At 33.8% G+C, this 14,128-nt stretch overlaps 1 protein-coding gene across 1 annotated transcript in view; it reads right to left on the bottom strand.

The window, feature by feature from the left end:
* Nucleotides 1–14,128, bottom strand: part of LOC129790211 (serine/threonine-protein phosphatase PP2A 65 kDa regulatory subunit) — a 620,353-nt gene that overhangs the window by 294,488 nt on the left and 311,737 nt on the right. The gene's annotated exons all lie outside the window — the stretch shown is intronic.

The raw sequence follows: 14,128 nt of genomic DNA, 5'->3' as shown, positions 1-14,128 counted from the left end.
TGTAAAAATCAACCTTTCAACACATTAAAACAATTTTAGAAGAAAAACTTCTAGGAAAATCATATGTAGAAAAGTTGAGTTTCATATCGGAATCCATCCATACATTCCATAAAACTATGTTCAAAATATTCCTCGATGTCTTTTAAATATTAGAATTATTCGCAATATTCCTTAAATAATACAAATATTCTGAAAAATATTATAAAATTAACATTCTGGCCCCTTGATCCCTTCTATCTGCAATAACAGACTCATCGTTAAAAATGATCATTGCTATACGCAATGTGTTTAAATAAAATCTTTTAAAAATTCCTTTTGCACAAAAGAGATTATTTCACCACAAATATATTAATTAGTTATTCAAGATTAGTTGCATGAAATAATATAATGGAAATCCCAATCGGGGCACCTTTGTGCTGTTCGTGATATGAATTGCAGGTGGTGTCAAGAAACTCGCTAAAATGCGTTCATCAAATCACAATTCGGTCAGTAAAGCCTATATACATACATCGTGGGATTCTTCAATTGTCTCCATCACTGGGATTTTAAATTATTCCACACAGTGCGGGCACAATAATCTGCCTCTTTGTCAAATATTGGTCATTGTTGGGAGGGAGGTGAGCCACCGCAGAGGAGATGAATAAGTTTATAATGTAAAGAAGAGGCAGAAAAAAGTCCCAAGATAGCAATCAGTGTGTACCATCGCATATATCTTAAGATATTGGCGATATAAAACGTACAAAGGAGCGGGAGCGAGAAAGAAAATGTGACACACGGAGAGAGAGAGGTGAAAAAAAAGTCGTCACTCAAGAAGAAAAACGGGCAAAGAAGTTCAGTAGCCAACACAGAATCCGCCACATTTTGCGCGATCTTTCACCGTGTCTCGCGGAGGTATTCTCGCGCGCGCGGTACTTTTGTACGCATAAGGAACACACACATATAGGAGGTGCGAGTCCATTTCCAGTCATCCAATGTAAATATGTGGCATCAGCGCGGTGATAGAGTTCGTGCACCTTCGAGAGTGAAAGCATTCGCGGCCAGAGACCCAGAAAAGAGCCTCCTAAAGACATACAGTCGCTGGCGGAAAAGAACAGCCACTGACCACCATATGATACGTGTATGTACAGTTAATGCCATACCACATCGCGCAGCCCATATAGCTGGGTTGCTGCTGCACATACCTACCATATATATTATGTACATAGGTATGTATTACTTTTGAGGTGGGCATAAAGAAAGGAATGGAACCATGGTTTGGGGCAACCACAAAAAGTTCATATAGTTAATATCCAAAAACTTTGCGGAACTCGAGGGCAAATAAGAAAGGAAGCTTGGCCGTTCCCATCCTCAATAGCGTCTCAATGACAAAGAGAGATCATCGATTGGAAATCATCATCAGAGAGCGGACGGTATGTTAAGAAACAATTCCCACACCATGTCTTTCTTCTGCGTCGCTGAATCGTCGTCTCCTCTCTTGGTGCCCCGCCGCAGCTTTGCTATCCATTAAAATCAATCCACGGTTCAATGTAACGTTTATATAACTCACCAGCCAGAAAGGTCATATCAACCGGCTTCAGCTTCGCATAATCTCTTCCGATCTGCATTTGAATGCTATTTTTTTTCTTTTCAACATTTTTTTCACGCACAAATTCATAGAGATTTCACGTGCACGCGCCATTTACATAAAATGGCACAATCAAAATTCTTAAACATTTTTATGGATTTTCTTCTTTTAGGAAAAAACCAAACCACCCGCAATCGTCAAATTTGTTTGAATTTATCATTGACGAGTCTTGTAGTAGAGTTATTTCTCAATTTCGAATTTTTTTTTTGCAACCTTCAGTGGTAATGCAAAAAAATTGGTCAAATTTGAAATGTTTCATCAGCTTTCCAAACCAATTTCAAATATTTACCGACGAACCGGTGTGATATTTTCAATAATGTAGGCATTTTTTTCTTATTTCAGAAGATTTATCTTTATTAATTTGGCAAATTTGCATCCGTGGAACCACATTTTCCTTCCATCCTTATTACCATATTTAGCAGAGAATGGAAACTGTAAAAGAAAAGACCTCTATTGATATGAACGGGTTTAGGTGTTAAAATTGTACATAATTAAAGAAAAATTAAAACCAAGAAATCGCAAAAATTAGAAATATTTAAAGAAAAATCGATATATTTCTGGCATGTATATCTTTGTTGCATTTTTGTCCTTTTTTTTTTAAAAGAAAGTCAAACAAGAAACAAATTATAGAAATAAAAAAAACAAATCTTCAAATTAATTTTTATTTGAATCAAAGTCTTGAAATTATTTGGAAAAATCTTTAAAATTTTGGAATTATTGAAATGAAAATAAATTTTACAAAGTTAACGTTAAAAATTGAAAAAAAGCTAAAACTTTTGGATCTAGACTTAAGGCCAGATCGTAGTTTTAGCCTAAGTCTAAATTTAAACAAATGTTTTATTCATGTTAGACAGTAAACCATGAAGACATTGCGTTTTAAAAATAAATAAATAAAGTTATTGACCCGGGCCTAGAAAAAGCGATTAAAGTCCTAAACCCTATTTTCAAAAATTAAAAATTTAAAACACAAATAGACGACAGAAATGTTAAGAAATAAAAATAAGAATAACGTAAATTCGAAAGAATTCTTGGAAACCTCATCCACACCAAATAAACAAGATCCTTGTTTAATCCACAAAATTCCAGTAAAGTCGTCCCACAAATTATCGATATGAGAACACGAAAGTGTAGAAGATGGTAGTAAAGAGATACAAATTTCCCACAATAGTAATTAAGTTCATTAGTAAATTGCAGTGCAATTTGCATTAATTGGCTTGTAAATATTAGCATTAAATGCGTATTAGATTTGCATTTGATAAGTAAATCCACTTCTCAGGCGAACGAGTGTTTGTGAATGAGAGGAATTTCCCAGGTGTGACGAGAAGCACTCCGCGAGGGGGTGGGGCGCCTATACCTGAACGATCTGTTAGATGATATTTGAATTTGGTGAACATCCATTTTATATATCACGGAATCAGTGAGATATTTGCAACGTTGTGGCAGAGTGGGCAAAGGGGGATGCTACAAAGGGGGGAGGGTATCAGGAGGAGAGTAAATTGGTAGCATGTTTATTATGTAAAATGTGTGTAAAGTACATGCAATGGCATTGCGGTAGCAGTGGAGGTGTGCAAAGGGAGGAATGATCATTATATAGAGAGGTACAAATATTGGGTACCTATATATAATGTGGATAAAATACAGCCGTATCTCTTCCAATATGTACGCGCTCTGTGAGATTGAGAGATGGCGTAAGAAGAGTAAGAGGTGTGGATTGGGAAAAGGCACCGTGTCAATGAACTGTTAAAAACTCAGACTATTTTATAACCCGTCGCGCGCTTTTTTATGCAATCGCGCATACGTTATTTCGATTGGTGAATTGAGGTGCGTTTTTTTTTCGGACACCACTGTCCAGGTGTGAACACGTTCAGGGACTCAAATAGTCCAAAAGAATATGGAGAGCGCGCACACCTCAATCCCAACCTCTCTTGTGAAATTTTGCGATGCTCTGCAAGCTTGAAAAAGTTGCCCATTTTCGGGTTTATTTTTAGCACATGAAGAATGTCTCTTGAAAAATTTTTCTTGCAATTACTGTTGAATTTATCTTCTCATTCATAACCTTTTTTGGGCGCCAAGAAGAGCCAAACTTGTTGGGTTTCTTTTATGAAATACTTTTTGGATAAATTTAATTTGCTTAAAAAAAAACAACGGACAACACTTCTTGCATAGGGCTCAAGCGAAATCTTAAGTATGTTAAGTATTCTAAAGTAGGTAGTTAACTATGCTAAACATTTTTAAGTGTTTTTTTTAAGGTATATTTTTTGTTATTTTATGAAAAGAATTTCTATGTGTCTACATAGGAAAACCCATGAATTGAAGAAATCACAAAAATAACGTTACTTTTTTACATTTTTAAATAAATCTTTGCTGGATTTTCTTATCAGATCGCATTGGAAAAGGATAGTCTCTCTGGCGATTTATTATTATCTACGCTTAACCAGAATATTTTGCGAAGAAAAGGATTTTTTACTAAAGAAACAAATGAACTCTTTTAAAAGGTTATGCATAATAGGATTAGTCGTTAGTTTCCTTAACCAAATTACGTTTTTAAATTATTTTCTGGGTATTAGGAAAGATTTCAGAAAAAGATTGATCATTTCCCGGAAAAGCGATGGGAAATGTTACTAGTTCTATTATTTTTCTAACTGATTTAAATTTTTTTTTATGTTTCTGTTAAATTACAAAAAAAAAATTAAACCAGTCAGTTATTTCTATAAATGTTCGAAGATATATCGACACGCCCGAAGATTATGAGCCATACTCCTGTGTTAAAAGATAGGAATATGGTTCATAATCTTCGGGCACGTCGATATGTATTTTGGGGCATCATTAAGCCCATAAAATATCATAGAAGCTCAAATACTTGAACTAATAAATTGTCTATTAAATACAGTCGTGATCGTGCAGTAGGATCGTCGTCAAAAAAACTTCTCCGCGGTAAAACGGCTTCAAAATGAGGAATTTTGCCTTCCTAGTAGGACAATTGGTATCCTACCTTTCCAATAGTACTAATTGTCCCACTGCGAAGGCGAAATTCCTCATTCTGCAGCCGTTTTACCGCGGAGAACTTTTTTTGACGACGGTCCTACTGCACGATCACGACTGTAATAAAGTGAAAAGGAGCTAAATTGTATTATTTTGTAGTTTTTTACTTACGCGATTTTCTTTCTTTACTATTTGCATCTTCTTAAGACTTATCAGGCCTTGTAAAAAATATGTTTTATTTTTTAAAATTTTTTTTTAAACTTAGACTCTAAACAGAGGTAGTACATATCCGTATGTAAAATGCTTTTTATTTCGGTAAAAAGTTAATCTCAAGAGAAAAATACAAGAAATCCAGTTAAAGTCCACCAACTTTTGTCAAAAACGCACACAGTAAGATTTTATCTTTCACACCAAAGAAAAGCAAAAAAAAACGTCTTTTTGGAAGGTGGGCTCTTTTTCGAGGGGCTTTTTGGGTGTTGGTAAAAGAAACGCGTGTACGCAATTTTTTTTATTGCGTATCGGTGAAAAATTTATGTGTGCGCCTTTTCGCCTAAAGCCATCATCAGCACACAAAAATGGGCAGATTTGGGTACCGTTCTCTCCTCATGCAAATTGACAAGGAGGTGAAGAAAAAAAAAGAGAGAGACGTTTAATGAAATACACTTGATGATTTTAACTCGCCACTTTAATTACCATCGCGGACTCTTGTTTCGTTTAAATTAATTGCCAAATTCAGCATTATTGAATACACATATATGGGGGAAATCTACTTACACATTGCGAATAAGTAAGGCGAAAGAATTGGACGGAGAGCGTATCACTTCAAGGGGCCGGCAAATGAACGCTGGAAAGCCCAGCGTTTTCTAAAATGACCTGGCAAAAGATGTTTTGTCACACATTAATATCTTTTCATTTTTTTCAGCTCAATATTTCTTATATATTTCTTTTCTGTTATTATTAAATTTAATAATCTTGCGTTATAAATCTTTATTCCTAAACCGAAACGAAGACATGAAAATTAGGTTGAGGTGTTAATAAAGCTTTATCTTAAAAAATTGAAAAAAAAATTAAAGAAACTCTTTTCTATATTTAATTCGGTTACTTATAATTTTCTTTTATGGTTTTTATTCTGGGAATCAAAAGCTATCCAAGAAATTGGAAAATTGTTGCCAATAAAAGAAAACCAACAAACAAACGAAAACAATTATATTCCTATCATTTTAGAAATTGCGTGCCCCGCAAAAAGAGGCTTTCAAGTTGTATTTAGTATGCATGTTAAGAGTGCCTTTCATATTTGCATTTCACTGTATTTTATTGGGTCAATAATTGAACACCATCGAGATAAATGGTATGTATATATTACAAATTATTTTATTGTGCATCAATAAGATGTAAACACAGAACTTTCTCACCGTGTCAAGTAGAAAGTTTCCTAAACATTTTCAGTCTACTGCCGTATTATTTTTTTATATTTAATATTAAAATTATTTAAACAAAAACTCCATCAGCAATAGTTTTAGGGTTTTTTCAATGACTGTCCGCTTAATTTTTGGAAAAACCTAAATTAACAAAAAATAAACATAAGATTTTGCAAATATTTGCATCGTTTTTTTTAATGATATTTTCTCTTGGAACAATATTTATCGATCGATCTTGTGGCAAAAAAAAAGTTATGAAAAAAAACTGAGACAAGCAGTTTTTTGGGGTTACGAAAAAACCAGTGGATTTTGTAATTTTTGAGTGAATAAATCAATTTTAATAAATAAATTCGACAGTGACTTTTGCATTGGGCTTGACAATGGTGCAAGATCTCAACTTTGTCGGCCCCATGAGACACGCCAAAAAAAATGTGCGTGGGGAAATGAAGAAATTTACCAGACAAGTGACATTTTTCCTTAAAATTTAAATTGTTGGTGGAATTTTTACGCAAATTTTCCACATATTTGCGATTTCTTTTTGCGAACAAGCCTTCTTTTAAGTGAGGTCAGGGTATGCTGAATTTTAGTAAACAATAATAATTAATGAAAAATTATACTGTAGGTACATACAAGAGAAGCTCAATTACAGGTGGGTTTCAGATGATATGTCGATTGAGTTTTTTTTTTAATTTGTTTTCTTAATTTTATTTTCCAAGATAAAAGACACTAAATATTTTGCATTTTAATCCTAAAGATCAGTCGTTTTTAGCATATGGTTCAATAATTATGGAAACTCGAGAATTTTTATATGGCTTTTGAGATGACTTTTGAAATATTCATTTAAAAATTTTCTTGTATTCCCATTTATTTGCAAAATGGGTATTTTTGAAAAATGAATTAAACACTGAAAAAGATTTTGTTATCCTTTTTTAGGCACACTTTTTGCTATATTCCTGGGACTGTATTCTCTAAGAGAGAAAAACTCCCATGAAAAACTCCATAATAATGTGTAAACCGGGAAAATCTTGCGGAAGTTTATCATGGGAGCGTGCTTTTTCACAGAGAATTAAATCCAAATGAAGTTTTCCCTGTTTTTTCCCTGGAAAAAACCTTCAGGATAATATCACCGGAGTTTTTCATTTTTAGAAAATACAGTCCCAGGCCAGGATAATTCTATTCTATTCTCTCAATTACAATTGTAGGCAGTTATCGTACTTCTTGGATTTTCTCTTTCAATCGCACATTGTACATATTTCTATTTATGTTGAAAAGTAATCCACGAATTTGCCTCGTGTGAGTTATCTCTTATTAAACTTCATGAATATTCCTCGGTGGTCTATAATTGCCCATTTCGAATGTAAATGTGACAAAAACGAATTCTTGCAACTTCGTGTCATATTAAATAAATTTGTGGTCACACAAAAAGCAAACTGTTGAGAAAATTTGATTGGCACCGAAGGCCCGTGCATTGGCCTCTTGTCTATTGGTAACACATTTGGGCTCAACCAATATGCTTATTTCCATGGCAAATTGTTGTATATATGCATATGGTGTATATATACTGGTGGAGGACCTCGTTTTTATTCAGCTGATTGGAGAAAGTCTGGACAATTTGAGAGTTCATTCAACTTATGTTTGAGTCACATATCCATATATAAATTTTTTTTGTATTCATATCAGAGATTTGCGGATGAAAGACACCTTCTTTTTTTTTTCTTCTGGCCTTTTGTGTATTCTGCCCCAGAGAGGTGCTGTGTGTGTCGAATTTGGGCAGGAAAGGTGTGAGTGGAGAAAATGTCTAAAGTACGCAAAATCGTGTACATTTTGAGAAAACTGTAATTATAAACCTGTCCGCGGGAATTGGTCAGCAGATTAAGAAGAGGCACTCACTTTATAATGTGAAAAAGAGAGCCAAGTCACTCTTTTTCGGGTTTTGGGTCCGCCGATATGGAAAGGCTGGGTGAACATGGGGTTTATGTTGCGGCTGACTTTTCAGCATACTTCCTAAAATGCAAAAATTATTTATATACTACGCATATATACCTACATACATAGCTCTTCCGGAAAAGACTTTGCATTTTGTGGCACGAGTTGAATGTGGAAGGATAAAGTGGAATTTTAATTTCATGGTTTACACATTTAAATTATGTTATTTTTTATGCAAAAAAAATGTACAAAATCTATTTTTGGTCTGTTTATTATTTTTCTATCATAAAAAAAATTTCCTGCTTTGTAGCCGCATGCAAATTTCATGCTTAAAGAATAAATTACAAGAAAATTTCAAGCATCACCGCCGGAGTATAAAATATTCCATCAAATCATCTTGGTGACTTCCTGACTAATTTTATATTCCACTCACAAGTCAGTTGGCAGATTTTTTTTTGTGTAAAACTTCTTCTTTAAATCAACGCGAAGAAGTCTCTTCCTCAAGCCATAAGTAAATTTATGGTCATAAAACATATCTTTAGGGAACATCCACGTGACGATGATTTTTGTGAGTTTTGAGGTTGCAAAGAGAAGAAATATAAAACCTTCTTTGGGTGAAATTCATGCGGTTTTATACACGCGGTGCATCCATAATGAATGAAACGCAAAGGTCTTAGCATTGGGAAAATCTCACATCTCTTCGGGTCACCCATCAGCATGCTGCTGAAACGGTGTTCAAGTGAAAATGGACATTGACACCAAGATGCTTTTTTTGCCCACCTCACGCCAAAGTAATCACATTTCATTGCTAAAGGAGATTGTAAAGAGATTGGATATGTAAAAAAAGGCATTTTTTTTCGTTGGCTCCAAGCGGTCATTGCCATCGCATCTAAGTTGACCACACTCTCTTTATGCGAACACTCACCCAAATTTTCACTTGAGCCAATTTCCCGGTGGTGGAATGATAAAAAAAGAGTGGGTTTTTCGCTTTATCGGACAAAATATGTAAATTTTGCAAAATACTCCTCACAAGAAGAAAATATCGTCGCGTAGCTCCTACTGTTTTGCGACTTTCTTTTGAAGTATTTTTTCGAGTATAAATTAAGTTTTATATGCCCCTTCGCAATCTTTTCTTTTTTCTTTTAAAAGTTTTTGTATTTAATTGCGATGGCATTTCACCACTGAAAAGCTTGGACCATAGCAGAATTATCAGAAGATTTCAGCCGATTTATGGAATTTGTAGTACCTTATGCTACTTATATTTCCTTAGGATCCTAAGTTTAAAAAAAAATGTTATATTTCTTAACATTTTACTGATATTGTTGATACGACGTTCTATCGGGCAAATAATAAGACCCAACGATTGTTATAGTAAGCAGAAACTTCAATATATTATGTTTTTCTTTTACCCAAAATTCTTCAAAATAAATTTTAAAAAAATCTATAACCTATTATTAAAGGACAGTGGATTTCCTTTGTTTTTTTTTTTCTTTAAAATTGAAAAAAAAATTTTTTGTGCATAAAACGATTTTCTCCAATTATTTTGAGTTCTTAAATTATTTTATTAATTTTAATGTTTTTTTATTAAATGATCTTTAGGAATTAAAAGGCATAAATATACGCATTATTTTTTTTTAATTAATTGAAATCACTGAAAGTTATTATGCCCTTTCTCAGACGATTTATTAAAACTCACCATAATCAATGTTCTTTAACAAAAATCGCGTTTTCTCCTTAAGACTCTTAAAAGTATCGACAATAAATAAATGTATAAATTGAGCATGGATTGGCCCCTCTGTGCTGAGTCAAATTCCTCATCCAGCCGTGCTGAACGAACAATCTCAAGTGATCTTTTCTGCAAAGATAGCATGGATTCTTTCGCGTGTGTATGTACAAAAAGAGCCTCGATCATGTAAAACATTATATATTGCCGATTGTCCAATAAATAACTGTATACAACAGGCAAATCAACATTGGGTCAATGAACTATACGCGAGAATCGCCCCCCGCCAAACGACCTATATATATCATCCGCGAATGTGGAACACTAGGTGACAGCTGATCGAAAGGCACCACACAAACTCGAACGGCGTGTTGAGATCGAGAAGAAAACAGAAGGACATAGAAGAAGTTGACTGTGCGCCAAGACTTTTCAAATTATTTACTTTCAGCATGGAGATGGTGAAAGATCGGGAAATGATCGAAGAAATTTTAAAAATACAATTTTTTAAATATTTATTTTGATAGTGAAAATAGCTTTAAGATTTAATTTCCTTTAAGGAAAAAAAATGATCTGTAAAAGCGTTGCCATAAAAGCTCTGTATGGTAAGATCAGCAGAAAGACGCGATCTTTCTATACTTTCATCAATGATCGTCACCGCAACCCAGTTGATGATGCATCAAAGAGAAATATTGTTAGTTTCTCAGTTCGTTCAACTCGCGAGAAGGAATATATAAGGCACATAAAGCGAAATCATTTCTTATAGATATTTTTAATTTTCCTCTTAATTACATACATATTCATCATCATCTCTCTCTATTCACGTCACATCCATGCCATTTACTCCACAACTCGTACAAGATTTCTTGTCAACATAAAATTGCATCTTGCACTTCACAATTCCTTTTCTTGTTTGCTTGGGGCACAAGAAACTTTTCACACACATATTTTAGAAAAACGGAAAGTTTATACTTTTTTATTTAGTCTTCCAAAGCAAAATTGCAGATTTATGTGCGATAGCATAAAGTCTTATAGGGATCAAATAAGAGTAGTTTCACGCGCCGCCGTGGCAGGAAAGATAATCTTCGTGAGTCAAAAGGAAAAAAAAAGATCAATGTGAAAATTTGCGTAGTATGTGCAGAGGAGATAAGAAGTAAAAAACATACAGAAAAAATCTCCACCAATGTAGGTTACTCCACTCTGGCTGGGTATATATCTCTCAAGAAATTATTATATTGCACAAACAGACATGTTCGAAATATTAACAACTTCTCTTCTGCAGCATTGTTCAAATACATTTACTGCAGGGAGGCAAGAGGTACTTACTTGTGGGCATTTTGAGAGTCTAAAATTTTATAATAACTATGAAGTAATGAGGAGACAAGATCGCTGGAGCTTCTGTTAAAATTTTGCAAAATCCATGTTTCTACTAATCAATAATGGAAGCAATTTATTTCTAAGTCTTGCTTAAGTCTCTTCAGGATAAATTTTCTTAAACTAATCTTAAACGTTTTCGGCTAAGTTTGAGTTTTGGAAAACCAAGCCTAAGTTTTTGAAGCTAGACGTGTAATTTTTATGACGTTTATTTAAGTCAGGCTTATAAAGTTTAAAAGTTTGGTCAGGCTGAATTTCCTAATCTTTAGAAAAACAACTTATGAACTGCATAAAAAATTAAAGCTTGACTTAAAACATAAGCATGCATTGCTTAGAAGCGGACTAAGCCGGACTTACCTTAATAATTGTTCAAAAGCAGCTCTACCGATTTTTATGGTTCAAAAATGCGAATTAAAGATTTATTCAAGTGAATTTAAATAACAATTTTTAAAAAACTTAAAAAAAAATTAAAAATAATTTTTATTATTTATTTTAATTTATTTTCTTAAAATTGATATTAATTTGAAGTGTATCTGTTGGCCTCGGGCCGTTACTATGAAATAAATCAGTTTGAGTTGAGCTGCCGCTGCGTATAGATCATTTTGGCGACGGAGGAAGGATTTTGGTGAGTTGAGAAAAAAATTTTTTTTTGTGTGTCTCTTTTCCTGCGATTTTCCCGAGAGCCTTTGCGAAGGAGTGGGTGAACTGGGAAAGTTCACTGTAGGGAAATTCGAGGAAATTACATTGTGTAAGAAGCCACATAACCTCATTTTTTTTGACGGTTTTGTGCTTTGTTCCCTTTGTTCCGCAGCGAGAGGCTGAAGGTTTCCGGGAGGGAATTGCATTGGGAATTGTGAGGAAAATGGCCACGGGAACGTCGGCACAGAATGTGGAATCAGTGGCGGAGCTATTAGGCTCGCGTGCGCTCATTGGGGGTGTAGACAAGTACATTCCAGGGGAGGACTTTGACGTCTTCATTGAGGGCTGGAGAATTTCTTCCGGATGAACGGAATACGCCAGGACGCGCTGAAGAGTCAACTTTTTCAGGACAAATTGACAGCAGAAGCCTATAAAGTCTTGAAAGGAGCTATTCAGCCAGGGGGGGGGGGGAAATGAAGTGTATCTGTTGGCGTCGGGCCGTTACTATGAAATAAATCAGTTTGAGTTGAGCAGCCGCTGCGTATAGATCATAATTAAAGAAATTAAATTACCAAAGAAAATTCTGCAAAACTCTTAATTTTTCCTTACATTCAGTGCATTTAGTAGACAGGCCTTAAAGCTTATTAAACTTTTAAAACAAGCCCAAAAGCTTTCCTATTAAATCGTTAAGCAAATTATTAAAAGTTCGAGAATTACCTTTAGTTTGTATTGCATTCTTATGCTTCTGCTATTATTCAGCACAAGATTGTATAAGAAATAAATTGAATGGAATATTAAATGCGTAGTGTACAATAAATCGTACATACTGTGTGTACAATGTAATATAAATATAAAGGGGATAGCAAGTTTTTATTCGTTGTATGTAGGTATAATTTTATGTTTATTATATTTTCACATTTTATATCCAAGCACTTTGGGGCCATCGCGCGGTGCATCTCATATCAATTTAATTTCTACTTTGTTGCATTTCCTGATGGCTTTGAGATTAAATTCAAGAAGTGCAAAATGTAGATTAAATTCAAAATGATTTAATTCGCTATATTTTGACTTTTATCATTTTGAATTTTATTTATTTCCTTTTTCTTTGTTAAAAGTATAACATGATTATCGATTCAGACAAAATTAACCTTTCTGTGAGTCCTTTTAAATAAATCTTTTGAAGAAAAAAAAAAAAACTAATACATCTACATATTTTAAACTCTAATAAATAATTCATAAAGCAAAGAAGGAAGAAATTGCTGGAAATCGTGTGAATTGCAAAGAAAGACATGAAGTTCAAATACCACACATTTTCTTCTGGCTATATAGTAAATTATGGAATTCACCATAAATCATTTTAAAATGTTGAATTTGCATTCACACGCAGTGGAATTTGTGAATTGTTGGTTTTTCCGCACATTGGAAATTTTCATTTTGCATTTTATAGAAATTCCCAAAAAGGTTTTGCTCTCTTTTCATTGCGAGAAAGGTGGCAAAGTGAAAAGAACAAATATGCGCATTGCCGGCAATTCCGTGACATTGCGAGACAATAAGTTTAAAAGAAATCAAATTAAACTTGACTCTCATTCTCTATCTTCCCACGTCTTCACTCCCTCTCGGATGATTGCAAATAGAGTTGGAGAAAATGATTTATGTGAAATGATCTTCTTTGGATGTGAGAGACTTGGTCAACAATTGAAATGGTTCAATTTTGTCACGAGAAGTGGGTCACGGTCAGACCAATATATATAAATTGTGCTATGCTTCTACCACAGTCACATGTGGTGAGGAATAAACATTCACTTCATCTCTACGCACTCTCTCTCTTTGGGTGCTGTTTCTTCAAAAAAACCACACATCATTGATTGATATTTTTCTCGGATCATCTACTGAAAAAAATGCTAAATTTTTCATGAACTCTCACCATGGGGGCAGTGACTTTTTTTTACTCTCCAAAAAAAGAGCTTTCAGTTCACTTTGCGCTTTAAAAGTCTTATTCCGGCAAATCCGGCTGATTGAGTGAAGAAGAATGAAAAGTAAGAAAGTATTGTTGAAAATTGAGAATTTAAATAACAAGATTTTTTAAGGAATATTGGATAGATTCTAATATAAATCTTTTCTTTTCTTTCAATTAGTTACTTTTAAGATTTTTGGTATTTTGGGAAAAATCTTAAAGAATTTCGTCATTTAATTTTCTTATTGGGTATTTTTTTAAGGAAAATTACTTTTCCAGGGCTCTTTAAAGATCTTTCTGACTGTTTTCTGCAATAACGAATTCCGTGTTTTTCTTCTATAGAACAACAATAGAACAATTTAAAAACACCATCTGTCAAAATCTTACAACACTTTTTAATTTGACAAGAAAAAAAACATTTATAAGAATTGACCACTAATCACTGAGAAAAAATATATTTCAGTAAATAATCATTTAAAAGTTCTGCAAAA

This window comes from Lutzomyia longipalpis, chromosome 2 (assembly GCF_024334085.1).
Source record: "Lutzomyia longipalpis isolate SR_M1_2022 chromosome 2, ASM2433408v1".
NCBI lineage: Eukaryota > Metazoa > Arthropoda > Insecta > Diptera > Psychodidae > Lutzomyia > Lutzomyia longipalpis.
This window is presented reverse-complemented; position numbering and strand designations above follow the sequence as displayed.